The following is a 16,392-nucleotide window of genomic DNA, read 5'->3' on the forward strand; positions in this document are numbered from 1 at the left end:
AAAACTGCTTCTGCTGGTAGTGATTTTCACTGTACAACACAACAGTTTGTGTGCAGTGACAGGGGAGGATATATTTTTGTGCATCAGCTCTGTTGGTTATTAGGCTGCCTTATAAAGTTCCCTGATAGCTGCATTGCTGTTTGCACACTGCTGTGCAAACTGCTTTTTTAAAAGCAAAAATACTTTTCTTCCTCTTTTCTGCACAGTTACCAAGCGTTCCACACTTTTGTGTGCAGCAGCCCTGCTTATTAGGCTGCCTGCTGCCATACTTGGACTGAGAGCATCATTGTCAGCCTCCTAAAATCTCTAGGGAGCTTCCAATTCTCCCCAATACTATATACACCTTGTACTTTGTCATACACCAGCCAATTTCAGCCTGTTAAATTTAGGTGTAATCTATAGTGGGCCTGAGACAATAGTTCAGCCTCCTAAAATCTCTAGGGAGATTCAAATTCTCCACAATACTATATACACCTTGTACTTAGTGTGGCTCTATGTGCGGCTGCTGATGATGCAATTTTCTACGCCGGTACCAATAGAGCCTGGCAGTCAGTGGCGGATTAAGTGGACTATGGGCCCGGGGCTGTTCATAAAACCTGGGCCCCTGTACCCCCCTTCCCACCTGAGCGCTGCGGTCCCCGTGCAGGAATTGACAGCCGTACGGACCGCAGCACTTGGTTTGCTGCCGGTCCATACGGAAAACCCGCCACCATTCCACCACGTGTGGACATGGCCTAAAAAGACGTTGCACATAAGCTGTAGGCCTACGGCCAATGCGCACAAAATTGCCCAACATGATCCTGGCCATAGGGGATCCACTTTAATGTCCCCACTTTAATTTGAAGTCCCCTTACTTCATCCATTGCAGTCCCCTATCACCCACTCACTTCATCTGCAGTGCCGCTTCATCATTTGCAGCCCCTTATCCCCCCTTCCATTTTATCATGTGCAGTCCCCTTACCCCCCAACTTCATGTGCAGCCCCACTCCCCCATCATCATGTGCAGTTAATTTTACCCCCACATCATGTGCAGTCCCCCTTACCCCCAATTCATCATGTGCAGTCCCCCTTACCCCCAATTCATCATGTGCAGTCCCCCTTACCCCCAATTCATCATGTTCAGTCCCACTTACCCCTTAATTCATCATGTGCAGTTCCCCTTACCCCCAATTCATCATGTGCAGTCCCACTTACCCCTTAATTCATCATGTGCAGTCCCACTTACCCCTTAATTCATCATGTGCAGTCCCCCTTATCCCCCACTTCATCATGTGCAGCCCCACTTATCCCCCACTTCATCATGTGCAGCCCCACTCACCCCCCTTCATCATATGCAGCCCCACTCACCCCCCCTTCATCATGTGCAGCCCCACTCACCCCCCTTCATCATGTGAAGCCCCCACTCACCCCCTTCATCCTGTACAACCCCAGTCACCCCCCTTCTTCATATCCAGCCCCCAGTCACCCCCCCTTCATCATATACAGCCCCCAGTCACCCTCCTTCATCATATACAGCCCCCAGTCACCCCCCTTCATCATATACAGCCCCCAGTCACCCCCCCTTCATCATATACAGGCCCCAGTCACCCCCCCTTCATCATATACAGGCCCCAGTCACCCCCCCTTCATTGTGTACAGCCCCCACTCACCCCCTCCCCCATTTAATTCATTTTATAAATAAAAAAAAATAAAAAAAGTTCCCCATACTTACCTCACAGCCGGCTCGCTCCCCAGCAGCGCCTCTGCTTTCAGCATCCTCCGGGACATGTCGGCGCGTGCACGATGACGTCATTGCGCACGCCCGACATCTGACCCGGAAGTACAGCCGGAGCTGAGCAGCCGTCAAGGTGACGGCCGTGCACAGCTCCCGGCCCCTCATAGAATGTGACGCGGGCGGCTGTCTGCTGCCGGCGGCGTCACAGCACAGGGCACGGCCGGCCCTGTACAGGTGCTGGGGGAGCGGTCCGGGGGGCATTTGCCTCTCTGCCACCCGGCCCAGCCCGCCCCTGCCCCTGGGCCCCCAAAATACCTTGGGCCCGGGGCGACCGCCCCATCCGCCCGTATTAAGGCTGGTTTCACATTAGCGCTTTTTAAGTGCACGCACGGCCGGGGGTAGCTCCGCCCCTGAGCCGGCTCTCTGCCCGGCATGCCCGCCCCTTGCTTGTAGCGCCACCTCCTAACGCACAGCGGCGCCTGCGATCGGCGCACCCTATCTTTAGCATAGGGTGTGCAGATCGTGCGCAGGCCGTGCGCTAGTTGCGCTTTGACCTGCGCTGCGCACTTTTGACGGTGCGCCGAGCACGCCGAAATCCGAAAAGTTTGATTTTGGCGCGCACGGCGCACCGTCAAAAGTGCGCAGCGCAGGTCAAAGCGCAACTAGCGCACGGCCTGCGCACGATCTGCGCACCCTATGCTAAAGATAGGGTGCGCCGATCGCAGGCGCCGCTGTGCGCTAGGAGGCAGCGCTACAAGCAAGGGGCGGGCACGCCGGGCAGAGAGCCGGCTCGGGAGCGGAGCTACCCCCGGCCGTGCGTGCGCTTAAAAAGCGCTAATGTGAAACCAGCCTCAGATCCGCCATTGCTGGCAGTAATATAGGAGGGGGTGATTCATTTCTGTCATGTGTTCTTTGCACTTTTCTGGTGGGGGCAGACAATGGCTGGGAACATTCCTGGGGATGATAGATTTCTCCCACCCGGTCAGTGTCTGCTGAGGTGTTGTGGAGCGGGAAAACTGTTGCTCATAGCAACCAATCACCGCTCAGCTTTCATCTTTTAAACAGCTCTGGTGAAATGAAAGTTGCTTAATGATTGGTTGCTATGGGCAACACAGGCAGTTTAACCTGTTCTGGTCAAGATGATGTGCCTTTGAAATAGATATTAGATATATGTGTATATATATATATATATATATATATATATATATATATATATATATATATATATAGTCCTCAAGATGAAAGCAGCACACCAAAAGAAATCCAGTCAAAGTGCAATTTATTAGCCCATCTGGCTAGTTGACTGGATTTCTTTTGGTGTGCTGCTTTCATCTTGAGGACTATTTTTGAGGTTTGGTATATGCCCGCATTGTCTGTTCAATTTTTGTGCTGCTTTTTCCCTTTTTCCATATATATATATATATATACACAGTTGTAGCCAAAAGTATTGACACCCCTGCAATTCTGTCAGATAATACTCAGTTTCTTCCTGAAAATGATTGCAAACACAAATTCTTTGGTATTATTATCTTCATTTAATTTGTCTTAAATGAAAAAACACAAAAAGAATTGTCCTAAAGCCAAATTGGATATAATTCCACACCAAACATAAAAAGAGGGTGGACAAAAGTATTGGCACTGTTCGAAAAATCATGTGATGCTTCTCTAATTTGTGTAATTAACAGCATCTGTAACTTACCTGTGGCACCTAACAGGTGTTGGCAATAACTAAATCACACTTGCAGCCAGTTGACATGGATTAAAGTTGACTCAACCTCTGTCCTGTGTCCTTGTGTGTACCACATTGAGCATGGAGAAAAGAAAGAAGACCAAAGAACTGTCTGAGGACTTGAGAAACCAAATTGTGAGGAAGCATGAGCAATCTCAAGGCTACAAGTCCATCTCCAAAGACTTGAATGTTCCTGTGTCTACCGTGCGCAGTGTCATCAAGAAGTTTAAAGCCCATGGCACTGTGGCTAACCTCCCTAGATGTGGACGGAAAAGAAAAATTGACAAGAGATTTCAACGCAAGATTGTGCGGATGTTGGATAAAGAACCTCGACTAACATCCAAACAAGTTCAAGCTGCCCTGCAGTCCGAGGGTACAACAATGTCAATCCGTACTATCCGTCGGCGAGACATAAAAAAGCCAGGCTGGAGTTTGCCAAAAATTACCTGAAAAAGCCTAAAACGTTTTGGAAGAATGTTCTCTGGTCAGATGAGACAAAAGTAGAGCTTTTTGGGCAAAGGCATCAACATAGAGTTTACAGGAGAAAAAAAGAGGCATTCAAAGAAAAGAACATGGTCCCTACAGTCAAACACGGCGGAGGTTCCCTGATCTTTTGGGGTTGCTTTGCTGCCTCTGGCACTGGACTGCTTGACCGTGTGCATGGCATTATGAAGTCTGAAGACTACCAACAAATTTTGCAGCATAATGTAGGGCCCAGTGTGAGAAAGCTGGGTCTCCTTCAGAGGTCATGGGTCTTCAAGCAGGACAATGACCCAAAACACACTTCAAAAAGCACTAGAAAATGGTTTGAGAGAAAGCACTGGAGACTTCTAAGGTGGCCAGCAATGAGTCCAGACCTGAATCCCATAGAACACCTGTGCAGAGATCTAAAAATGGCAGTTTGGAGAAGGCACCCTTCAAATATCAGGGACCTGGAGCAGTTTGCCAAAGAAGAATGGTCTAAAATTCCAGCAGAGCATTGTAAGAAACTTACTGATGGTTACCGGAAGCGGTTGGTCGCAGTTATTTTGGCTAAAGGTTGTGCAACCAAGTATTAGGCTGAGGGTGCCAATACTTTTGTATGGCCCATTTTTTGGAGTTTTGTGTGAAATGATCAATGTTTTGCTTTTTGCATCATTGTCTTTTGTGTTTTCTCATTTAAGACAAATTAAATGAAGATAATAATACCAAAGAATTTGTGTTTGCAATCATTTTCAGGAAGAAACTGAGTATTATCTGACAGAATTGCAGGGGTGTCTATACTTTTGGCCACATCTGTATGTGTGTATATATATATATATATATATATATATATATATATATATTAGATATTTATTATATATGTATATATTAACTATTTATTATACGTGGCTTTGCGTGTGGAGTGAGTATGGCTATGTGGATTGGGCAGGGCTATGTGTATTGGGCGTGGCTTTATACTCACACACATACAAACATACATACATACACACACTCATTTTTATATATACTGCTCAAATAATAAAGGGAACACTTAGACAACAAAATGTAACTCCAAGTCAGTCACACTTCTGTGAAATCAACACTGATTGTGATTCAATTTCTCCTGCTGTTGTGCAAATGGAATAAACAACAGGTAGAAATGATAGGAAGGTCACTAACATCCATGTGTCTGCTCAGTAAGAGTGCCTAGTGTTCCCTTTATTTTTTTGAGCAGTGTATATAGATAGCTCAGGTGCCGGCTGATGAATACTCCCATCAGCCACACCTGCTCTTCCTGCCATTAGTGGCAGTAGCTGTAGGATGATAGGAGGTAAACTTTTTACCACCTGTCACAGCTGCTGGCTCACGTTATCATCTGAATGTCATCTGTCATTAATGTCATTACTGGATCGGAGGCAGTGTTTGCCGCGCTGTCATGCAGATGACAGCATAGCAAACAATGGCTGTTTGGGCCCCTCCATTTATCGGAATCGAGTTCGGGAACAGGTACCATCCAGCCATCCAGTGGGCGTGATCTTTCTCCATACACTTGACTAGGGCCAGGCCCCACCCTCTAGATGGCCATGCCCACTAGACGGCAAAGTCACTAGTTAGGGTGCGGCATTGATCTATACATGTATATGGAGCGAGGTCATGCCCACAGGATGAGTACAGGCCCGGAGTGTGTATAACTCATACATACACTCCAGTACGGGCTCAAAAAATGGCAAATCTCACAGCACACAGTGCATGCACTGGGGGAATTCGTAAGTCAGCAGTCGCACAGAGTGACTGCAGACTTATCGATGTGGACTGGAAAACCCCTTTAACAAAAGGAAAGAAGGTGTTGCATTGTATTTTAGGAAAGAATATATCTCCACAGAGATGCAAGCTTCAGACTTGTAGCTCTGTAGAAACTTTGGATAAAAATACATGGAGAGAAGAACAGAAAGGACACTATTGTGGGTATTTACTATAGGCCACCTGGACAGATTGAAGATATGGATGAACTATATTTTTACATCAGATGTTCTCAAAAAAGTATGACATAGTAATCATGGGAGATTTTAACTAGTCAGATATTTGTTGGAAATCTCTGTCGGGTAAAAGTAATGGGTCCGGAAAAATTCTTAAGGCCCTTTTACATTTAGAGATGCACCAGCGATCCGACCAGCGATCCGACCCGATCAGGATCTCTGGTGCATCGCTAAATGATCGCTAGTGAGCTGTCACACAGGCAGACCTCACAGCGATGCAGCAGCGACGCAGCGCACGATACCTTTCACACACAGCGATCCTGGCGTCCTCCCGCCCGCCTCAACGCGTCGCTCATCGTCACAGCAGGAAGCCCAGCAGGAAGCTGACGAGAAATGGAGCCGGACATTCTCGCACGATCAGCGATGGACAGCGGAGGAGCCGGTCGGAGGTAAGTATCACTCATAGCGATATCGCTAGCGATATTGCTATAACGTCACAAAATCAGTGACGTTATAGCGATATTGCTAGCGATATCGCTATGTGTAAAACCCCCTTTATCTTCTCTTGCTTTATCTTTTAAAGGGTAGAAAAATGAACAAGAGGATCTGCAATCTTGGACCTATAGAATTTTGGAGGCAGCGATTATGCTATCCTCAAATCTTGGATTACAAGGGAAGGAAGACTGAAAGTCTGTGCAATAAAAAATAATAATATTGAAAAAAATTGTAATATTTGAAAAAAAAAAAACCCTTTGTTATGAGTTTTAGGCTACAGGTATAGAATCATTCCAAGATATTTTTTTTTACCACTTTAGTAGTGCGTGGTTATTTGAGTTACACACAGATGTACATTTATTCTTCCTCAACTGGAATAAAAGTGAGGCCGTGTAACAGACATAATCATTAGTGGTGACAGGTCTTCCATGAGGATGAGTCTAAAAGTCCAAATATATATTTAGTCTGGTTTCACATTTGCATCTGTTTGCGCAGCGTTTCAGCCACAGCAATCCGAATGCGTCATGTTTACCTATCTTTTACATGGTGTACGCAGGGGCATGTGTTTGCACCAATTCAAATGCGTCAGCGTACGCATACGTTGTTTTTTGGTGTGCGGCAGGGACCGGCGAACGCAGCATGTTGCATTTTTGGAAGCCGCAAAAATCCATCAAATATGCGCAATCATGTGCATGCGGATGAGTGTGTCAAAAAAGCACACTACTGTCTATGGAAATGCATGTGTACGCAAGGACATGCATGCGGACATGTGTTCAATATGCATGCGTAATTTTAATAAGTTGGTCCAGGAAGTGATTCAACCACCTGCTAATCGATAGCTCTATAAAAGGAAGTGTGGGCACTGCAAGGCCATAACTCTCTGGACTCTGAACAATACCACAGCACTGGCTATGTAAGCATAGTACCTTAGAAAATGTCTGTCTCTCTCACTGCTGTTTGTACTTCGCACTAATTTTTTTTTCCTGTTTTACTTTTAGACGTGTCGACTGTCCTGGTGCAGTGGTTGGTTCCTGGTTGCCTCCTGGTGAAGTGGTTTTCTCCTGGTTGTTTCCTGGTGCTGCTTTCTGTCGTGGTGAGGACAACACTGTCTATGTAAATATAAAAGCTTTGTAAATGTCTGTCTCTCTGAATGTTTTTTTCTGTTCCTTGTAGACTGGCTGACTCTCTGGTGCAGTGGGTGTCTCCTGGTGCAGCGGTTTTCTCTTGGTCATCTCCTGGTGCTGTGGTTGTCTCCTGTTGCTGCTGTCTGTCCCTGGCCTGTGCTGACTGCTGTGCTGTTGGACTACTGCCTGTAATGCAAGTATTTGTGTCCATTTTTTTGTCTACGTTGTTTTTGGATCTTTACAAGTTTAATTTTTCTTATCTGTTCTTTTCTGTAGTGTTTCACTTGATTGCTGCCTGCTCTTCAAAATGTCCTCAAGTGAAGAACTGACGTCTTCCCTGGGTGGACCCGAAAAAGATTATATAATCACATTTGCTATACTGATTGCTATGTATTGACTGGCAATACTACACGTGTTAAATCATGTAATTTCTTTACAGGTACCTTCCAGTGATGAAGAGCAGGAGCAGTCGAGTGGAGATGATTCTTCCGAGGGTCGTCGGGGTCATGTGTCTCAGGAGGAAAGACGGGGTGTAAGTATTGCTTTCTTCAGAGTTGTAACACAATTTTTTTCAGTTTTACTTAAAATTCTTTTTTTCTATTCTATCTATAGGTTTCACAATGGGAAGAAGCCACACTCAACCTAGACAATGAGCAACTTATTCACCTTGTGCAAGAGCGAGTACCATTGTGGGACACCCGTGACCGTCAGCACTCCGACAATGTGGTGATTCGACGTCTCTGGGAAGAAGTGGCAAAATTGCTGCTGCCTGGTTGGGACCGTGCCACGCCACAAGCCAGAACTGATTTTGGTAAGTATTGCAATGTGGTCTGAAATGGCAGTGAACCTGTTAATGTATGTGCATTGTTTTCTAATTATTTTTGTTTTTCTTCCCCCTTCACAGTGAAGTGAATCAAAATCTGTTGGCGCTCGATGAAGGACCGCTTCAACAAGGACATGAGAGAGGAGGTTCGGGTTCGAAGTGATACTGCTGCAAGGTTCAGGATATACAACTACCACCGAGACCTTGCCTTTCTGAGGCCTGCATTTGCTCAGCAAATGTAAATATATATATACATATATATATATATATATATATATAATATATATATAATATATATATACTATCTGAAGAGCCCGGCGCTGCCCGGGCATAGTAACTAACTGTGGTTAGTTATAACAAATTATAATTATCCTCCATCCCATAGTCCCATGCCCATGTACCCATCATACATATCCACCATCCCATAGGCCCGTGCCCATATACCCGTCATACATATCCTCCATCCCATAGTCTAGTGCCCATATACCCATCACACATCCTCCATCCCGTAGTCCCATGCCCATATACCCATCATACATATTCGCCATCCCATAGTCGAGTGCCCATATACCCATCACACATCCTTCATCTCATAGTCCCATGCCCATATACCCATCATACATATCCTCCATCCCATAGTCCCATGCCCATATTCCCATCATACATATCCGCCATCCCATAGTCCAGTGCCCATACACCCATCACACATCCTCCATCCCATAGTCCCGTGCCCATATACCCATTATGATATCATCATCACCATGGCAACCGTTATGACATAACCGTCACCATTGCAACCTATTAAGACATCATCGTCACCATGGCAACAATTGTGACAGCATCTTCGCCATTGCAACCTATTATGACATTAGCGTCACCATGGCAACCATTATGAGGGGCGGGGCTTGCAACCTATGATGATATCAGTGTCACCAAGGCAACCATTATGACATTATAATGAGGGTCGGGGCTTGATACATACACACTTTTTCCCCATTATGTAGATAGGGGCAAAATTGTTTGGTGAATTGGAACGCGCGGGGTTAAAATTTCGCCTCACAACATAGCCTATGACGCTCTCGGGGTCCAGACGTGTGACTGTGCCAAATTTTGCGGCTGTAGCTGTGACGGTGTGGATGCCAATCCCGGACATACACACACATACATACACACCCACATTGAGCTTTATATAATATATATATATATATATATATATATATATATATAATTTTTTTTTTTTTTTTAATAATGTTTAATTTTTTCCCCCACACAGAACCTGGAGCAGCACAACACAACCTGGATTTTTTCACTAATGTTTTTCTCTTTTCCACACAGAACCTGGTGCAGCACAACACAACCCGGGTCATCCTCTGCTGAAAAGGCCCCTCATCTACCAGCCACTGAACAGATGCAGTTCCAATCATCCACCAGTGATGGAGCAACCTTGAAGGCTTCACAGGCTGGGGAAGAGACAGCCAGTCCATCAGGTTTTCCCCTTTCCCAGCCCTCTGACGATGCTTTTGCTGGGTCTTCTCATCATCGGCAGAGTGCCTGGGAGAGGTCAGGCATGCCCGAGTTTATGCAAATAAGCTCGGTCTTCCAGGATGGGATTAGGTTGATTGCTGACAGAGTGAAGAGTGGGTTCAAGGAAGTCAACAAACGCCTTGACCGCCTGGACTGTGTCGGAAAAACTTATGCCTCAACTCCAGCTGAACGTCACGCAGGCCTGCCAGGCTGCTTACAGCAGCAGTCCCAGCAGCAGTGACAAAACTACAATCAAATATTACCAGCAGCCAATCTACTTTCCAGCTCCCACAGCACCGAACTATCTGCCACCACTGCCTCCAGTTCACAGAGCGACCACGCTGCCTAGTTCATCAACTGTGCAGCTGGCAGCATCCACCATGCTCCAGAGTCCAGCACCCATGCAGCCAGCAGTATCAACGATGCTGCCCAATCCACCACCCCTGCCCAGTCCACCACCCATGCCCACTCCAGCACCCCTGCCCAGTCCACCACCCCTGCAGCCAGCAGTGTTCACAATGCGGCCCAGTACAGCATCATGCTAGATGACTGCTACAGAGGCCACCACTCCCACTCAGCCAAGAAAAGCAAGGTCCAAAAACAAAATATTTCCAACAGGACAAAAACCAGGAGGCAAAAAACTATTCCCACATTGAACCCACCACCTCCACCCTCACCTACCAGTTTGTCACTACGTTCCCTTGTGTCTCTGTCTGTTCCTTCCAGTTTGTCTATCAATTCCCATGATTCCACTATGTCATCTATCCCCAATGTCTCCACTGCCATCAAATCCTTCAATTTGTTGCCCCTTCCCCTGTTGACCCTTCCCCTTTAACCCCTTCCTCATCAACTACCACCCAATCCTCACATCTCCCCACCCTCAAGGTCCACCCCATCTCACCCTCACGTAAACTTCGATGCAAAAAATCACCCCAAACTTAACCCTTCTTTTTTGTTAAAGTTTTGAAAATAAAAGTTGTATTTTGTTTGCACTATATCTTCTTTTATTTGTATCTTTAATCGCCACCGCCGACACAAACACACTTTATTTTTGAGGGAAGGTAGTTTTTTATTTAACTCACCAACCATTAGAGGTAAATTTTAACATTACATGTACATGTACATTTTAACTCCACAGGTACATTTAAACATAACAGATAATTAATTTTTGACATTACAGGTAAATTTAAACATAACAGGTACATTTTACTTAGCAGCTTAAATCATTTCATCTTGCCATGCCACACGTCTATTATCTGAAACAAAGTAAGCGGCAAAATTATCCCTCATCTGGGCAACTTCCACTGTGGTTCTCAAAGGGTGAAATTCGTAATCATGCAATGTAACAGGTTCCACAGGTTGTAAGCTTGGTCGCTCTTTTACCAGGATGTAGTTGCGCAGAACACCACATGCTTTCACAACCTCATCAAAAGTGTCAATTTTTAGAATGGATGTGCACAAAATGTGCCATTTCGATACCAGCAATCCAAATGCACACTCCACGGTTCTTCATGCTCTTTTCAGTCTGTAGTTGAAAATTTTTTTTGAGTGATTTAAGTTCTGACTTGAGAATGGTTTAATGAGGTTGGCACACATTTGGAATGCCTCGTCCCCAGCAACAACAAAAGGCATTAGCGGTCCATCAGTGTTGAGAAGAGGTCGTGGCGCCAAAAAATTAAAATCATTCCCATACAGACGTTGGCCCATGTCAGAGTTTTTGAATGTCTGCGAGTCATTTCTTCATCCAAATGAGCCAATGTCCATGGCAACAAATCTACACTCGGCAGCCGCTATAGCCATTAGAACAATGGAAAAGTATTTTTTATAATTGAAGTACTCTGTTCCACTTCCAGCTGGTTTCATAATTCTGATGTGTTTGCCGTCCACAGCCCCCACACAGTTAGGAAAATTTCAAATTTCCTTGAATTAGGAAGCATTTTCAAGCGAGAGTTCAGTTGTGGGCTGGGGGAGGAATTCTTTCCGCAGAATGTCAACTAAAGAACGAAGTGTCTACATTAATCCCAGAAAGGGTGGATACGCCAATCCTGAATTGGAAATGTAACAGTGATAATGTCTCTCCTCCAGTAGCCAGGAATCTGCGGAAAAGAAAATGAATAACAAAAATCAGTACACTGCTTAGGGTTAGGGATATGGTAGAGTTAGGGTTATTTGTGATAGGAGTTTCTTTTCAGCACTATGTACCTCAGGGTAACCAAGAGACGTTCCTCAGCAGGAACTGCTCTACGGAGCTGTGTGTCCTGTCTGGCGATGGATCCTTGGACACATAGCAGCAAGTCATGGAAGCTCTGTTCCGACATCCTCGTATAGTCAAAAAACTTCTCCGGGTTTTGCTGCAGCTCTGTGTTCAAAGAGTGGTAGACTCCACAGCTCTCTCGGAGTTCAAGGAAGGGGTGTTGCCAGTGGCGACGACGACGTCTTTCTCTTTTTCTTTGTTCTTGACAAGCAAAGGCAGCAGCCAACTTCAGTTGTAAATCCAGATCTTCTAGGAAGCTGTCCAGGTCAAGATCCATCTTGCAGCTAGATACAGCAGCCAAAGATGAGGATTTCCTCAGTGCAGTGTCTCTATATATACAGAAACCCCATGAGACACGCCTATTGGGTGTCTGATATCAAGGAAAAGCTACTGCAAAACATTGGAAATTTCTAACGCATGCCCATAAACAATGCAACCGCAAGCAAAATCGCATACACAAGCATGCAGCATTTTTTATGCTGTTGCATGCAGCATTTTTTGTCGTTATGCCTAAGATGGTGCGGATAAAAACGCTGTGTAAACATGCGTTTGCATGCGTTTTTGCATGCGTTTGGGGAAGATGATATGCTGCGGACTCAAAGCTAATGTGAATCTAGCCTTAGTTATTTATTTCACTATTAAAATTGATGCATCAATACCACATAAGGCATCAAAGGAAGCCACTAGATACTTTGAAGTCGGATTTGTAGAACAAGCATTCCTTTTGCAAAAATGAATATCTCCATTAGCTAGCTGAATTAGAGTACATTCCTAAGTACATAACCAGTAATTATTTACCATATACACATAAAAACGTTTGTAAGTGACTTAACATCAGTGTTCCATAATATCGTAATATATGGAAAACAATGCAAGTTATGTCAAAAATGTTCTCTGATTTAGTAGATAACATTAATATGAATTGTTGACATCTCGAAGACAAACTGTAGCTGATAAGGCTCTTCTAGTATTAACCAATCAGAAACACCTTCTATTGTCTAGACCTTGTGTTCATGTAACCTAGAGTGTGAAACACCAAAAGTAGAAGGACGAAAGTCACACTCACCGTCCCTTTAAAACTTCACTTTATTTGAAAAGTTAAAACATTAAGTTGCAGGGGTGAACGGAATGCATAGCGGAAGATGAACGTTTCTCGACAAACAGCGCTTCAACGAATCCTAGAGTGTATACCAGGGCCGGACTGGTCATGGGCCACCTTGTCTGCTACATTGTTAACAGAATCGGTTTTCTTCAAGACACTCATACTGTTAAAAGTTGTGACGAAGCACAAAGTCGCTGACTCCATCACCTACTTCAGCAGGCCATGGGTTATATTAGAAATATTGGTCTTTTCGTAAATCTTGCTTTCCTCCATCCAGTGTAATATTAGTAATTTATCCCATCTGGTGCTTGGGGACAGTGACAGTGTGGGGAAGGCGACCTGACAGACGGACTTGTCAGTAGGGAAAAGGGACGGTTTGTGCACTTTAGACAGATGTTTGTAATGACAGAAGGGAAACAGCTGGGGAAAAGTGTATAGGTTATAAGTAGGACAGGAGAGGTTTCCAGAAAGTTTCAGTCCCGGGAGGAGCTCGACAGGAGAGGAGACAGTGAAAGAGTATGAACAGTAGTGGAGAGCTCAACTAGGGGACTGAGGAGAAAAGATGTCAGGGGGGTGGCTCCGACATGAAGAACCGCAGAACAGACCAGGCCCCGGGGGTACCAAATTGACGACGATCTCGGACCGGTGAAACGCTGGTGGTAGATAGGCCTAGGGCAGCCCCAGTGAAAGAGCTGCGAGGAACGTCACTACGACAAAAGGAAGGTGCAGGTACTCGGGCCTGAATACGGAGAGCTGTAAAGGTGCTGCAGTGTATGGCTACGGTCGTCAGGAGGACGGTCAATAAACTCGGACCTGTTGTACCCGAAAATCTGCCTCCGTCTCTTCTATGTGTCGTCTGTGCACGGTAAGCAGTGGACCACCCCCCAATCCGGGCCATTATTACACTTGGCGTAGTCGGCAGGATCGCTGCCGCCAATACTTCAACTTCAGTGGCCGGCTTGCGACAGAGAAAAGCAAAAGGACTTGGGCTGCTTTATTTGTGGATTACAAATTTGGGACTTGGTTTCTGTCACCAGAGGAACCGGAGCAGTACAAGAACTGGAAGGATGGATGTGGCGATTTGGCGCCAAAAAGAGACACAGACATTTCTAATTGGACTGGATGATCCGGGGCTATATCAAATCCGCCCCTGGGGGAGTGGTGTTCATCTGGAGACAACCGCCCCTCATGTTAGACCCTGGAAGATGGGTGGAGAAGCCGACCACCGCCCCACCCAAGAACGGCAGTGGCCCGGGTGGAGAGACCTGCTGCGGCTGTTTGGCACCATTCAGCTACTGGACACCGGACGGAATGAGACGCTGCAACTGTCGTGGTATCGGACGCCTGGAATGGTGGTGGTGCCAGGAGATCGAGTCTCATCGGGAGACCTGCCCAGGGAGCCTCCCCACGGAACCATCAAGCCTGGAGGCCAGCCCTGCCGGACGGCGGGGTGAAGATCAACAGCTGGGGAAGGAGCGGTGGGAAAGCCTGCTGGGAGCTGCGGCGGCTGGGAAGGTGAGCGTGTCCCCGGCCCCGCCGGCGGCACCCCAGGCAAATCCCGTCCCCACGCTCCGTGTACCAGATAGACTTTGGGGCCCCGACACCGGGCCTCGGCCTCCCCGCCTGACTTCTCACTCTTTGGTGTCCCCGGCTCCGGACGACTAAATGGTCCCCACCAGGCTGACCGTCGCCACTTACAACGACCCCAAGCCACCCCGCCCAGCGACACCTCGCACTGTGTTTCCGGCACGGAACCAACCCGCGGCTGCCCCTGCCGTGCTCCATCTTCTGGCGGCAGCCTATCCATCGGGGCCTGCCGCCACATCGGCCCCACTCCCGGTCACTGCTGTAATCGGGCTGTCAGCCACCACGGTTGACTCACCGGCATCTGCGGCCTTGACTGCGGTCGACTTGCTGGTGCCCGCGGCCGCCTTGGTTCCAGCTGCGGCCTCCCACACGGCCCCGCCTCTTGACCCCGACCGCAGCCCGCCCACCGGACTCTGCGGCCTACACTGGACCCTCTGCTTGGGTTGCGGAGGTCATTCAGGGAAAGAAGGCCAGAGAGCAGGAGATCTGGGGGCTACTCCATGAGAAAGGAGAGGCTGGCACGGCTGCATGGTCCACCGGGCGGCTGGTATACACAAATGTGGAAAAAGGCTATGGGTTCATACGGGACCTCACCACTGGTCAAAAGATGTACCTGAATGTGACTTCCATCCATCACAGCCGGGCTCTGCAGGAGGTAGACTTGGTTTCCTACTATAAGGAGTACTGCCCCCGCGGCTACTATGCTGTTGCAGTGGTCGCCTACCCCGAAGACTACGAGCCCCCGTCAAAGGACTCACAGAGACACCTCAAGTATCCCGGGGACTTCATGGCTGTGGAGTTCCCTGCTGAATTGGCGGAACATCGGCCGTCAGGAGATGGCCCGGACTATCGGGATTGTCGTGCACCGTTGTGCAGCCTACAGGACAGTTTTACGACCACGATAAGGGAAATTTTTTTTTGTTGTTGTTTTGTTTGTTATTTTCTCCTGACACAGCAGGGATGTATATGGGAAAGTGCTCATGTTAAAGGAAGGGGGAGTATTCCAGTTTTGTTTTTGAAATGTAGGCTTAAAGAAAAAGTTAAAAAAAAAAGGGTTACTTATGCTATTAGTAAAATCTGGTTATACAAAAGTTGGTTTAATGTATAATATGCATAAGAAATATGCAACAGGTCCCGGGTATGAGGTATGCGTGACGAAGATGCCGACCATGACTTTTTAAATTGAAGGACAAAGAGACAAAAGATATGGAATCAGACAGTGGTCCCAAGCCAGGTCCCTGACACCATGGACACCTCAGAAGAATAGGCGGACGCTGACGATGACCTGGTAGGTGTAAGGCCTCGGTCATGGCGTTCCAGACAGTTGAGGATGACAGAAGGGGAGAGCAGTGGAAGGTACATGCCATAGAGTAGTCCGGGTGGACCTAGCCAACCTGAAATAAGTTGTCATGTGGCGTGCACACCGGCGAGTAGCAGTAGGCTGCTCGGAGCATGGTGCTCTCGGTTTGGTTCGGCCCCCCACATATGGCGGGTTTGGCCCAACAACCGGTCCGACAGCAGACTGTGGAAAAGCTTCAGGACGACGAAGGTGGGGAATACGATTGTCGGGGACGACAATAGACAAAGAAAGGGGGAGTGCGG

Source organism: Dendrobates tinctorius, unplaced genomic scaffold (assembly GCF_039654945.1).
Source record: "Dendrobates tinctorius isolate UK_male_01 unplaced genomic scaffold, ASM3965494v1 ptg000004l, whole genome shotgun sequence".
NCBI lineage: Eukaryota > Metazoa > Chordata > Amphibia > Anura > Dendrobatidae > Dendrobates > Dendrobates tinctorius.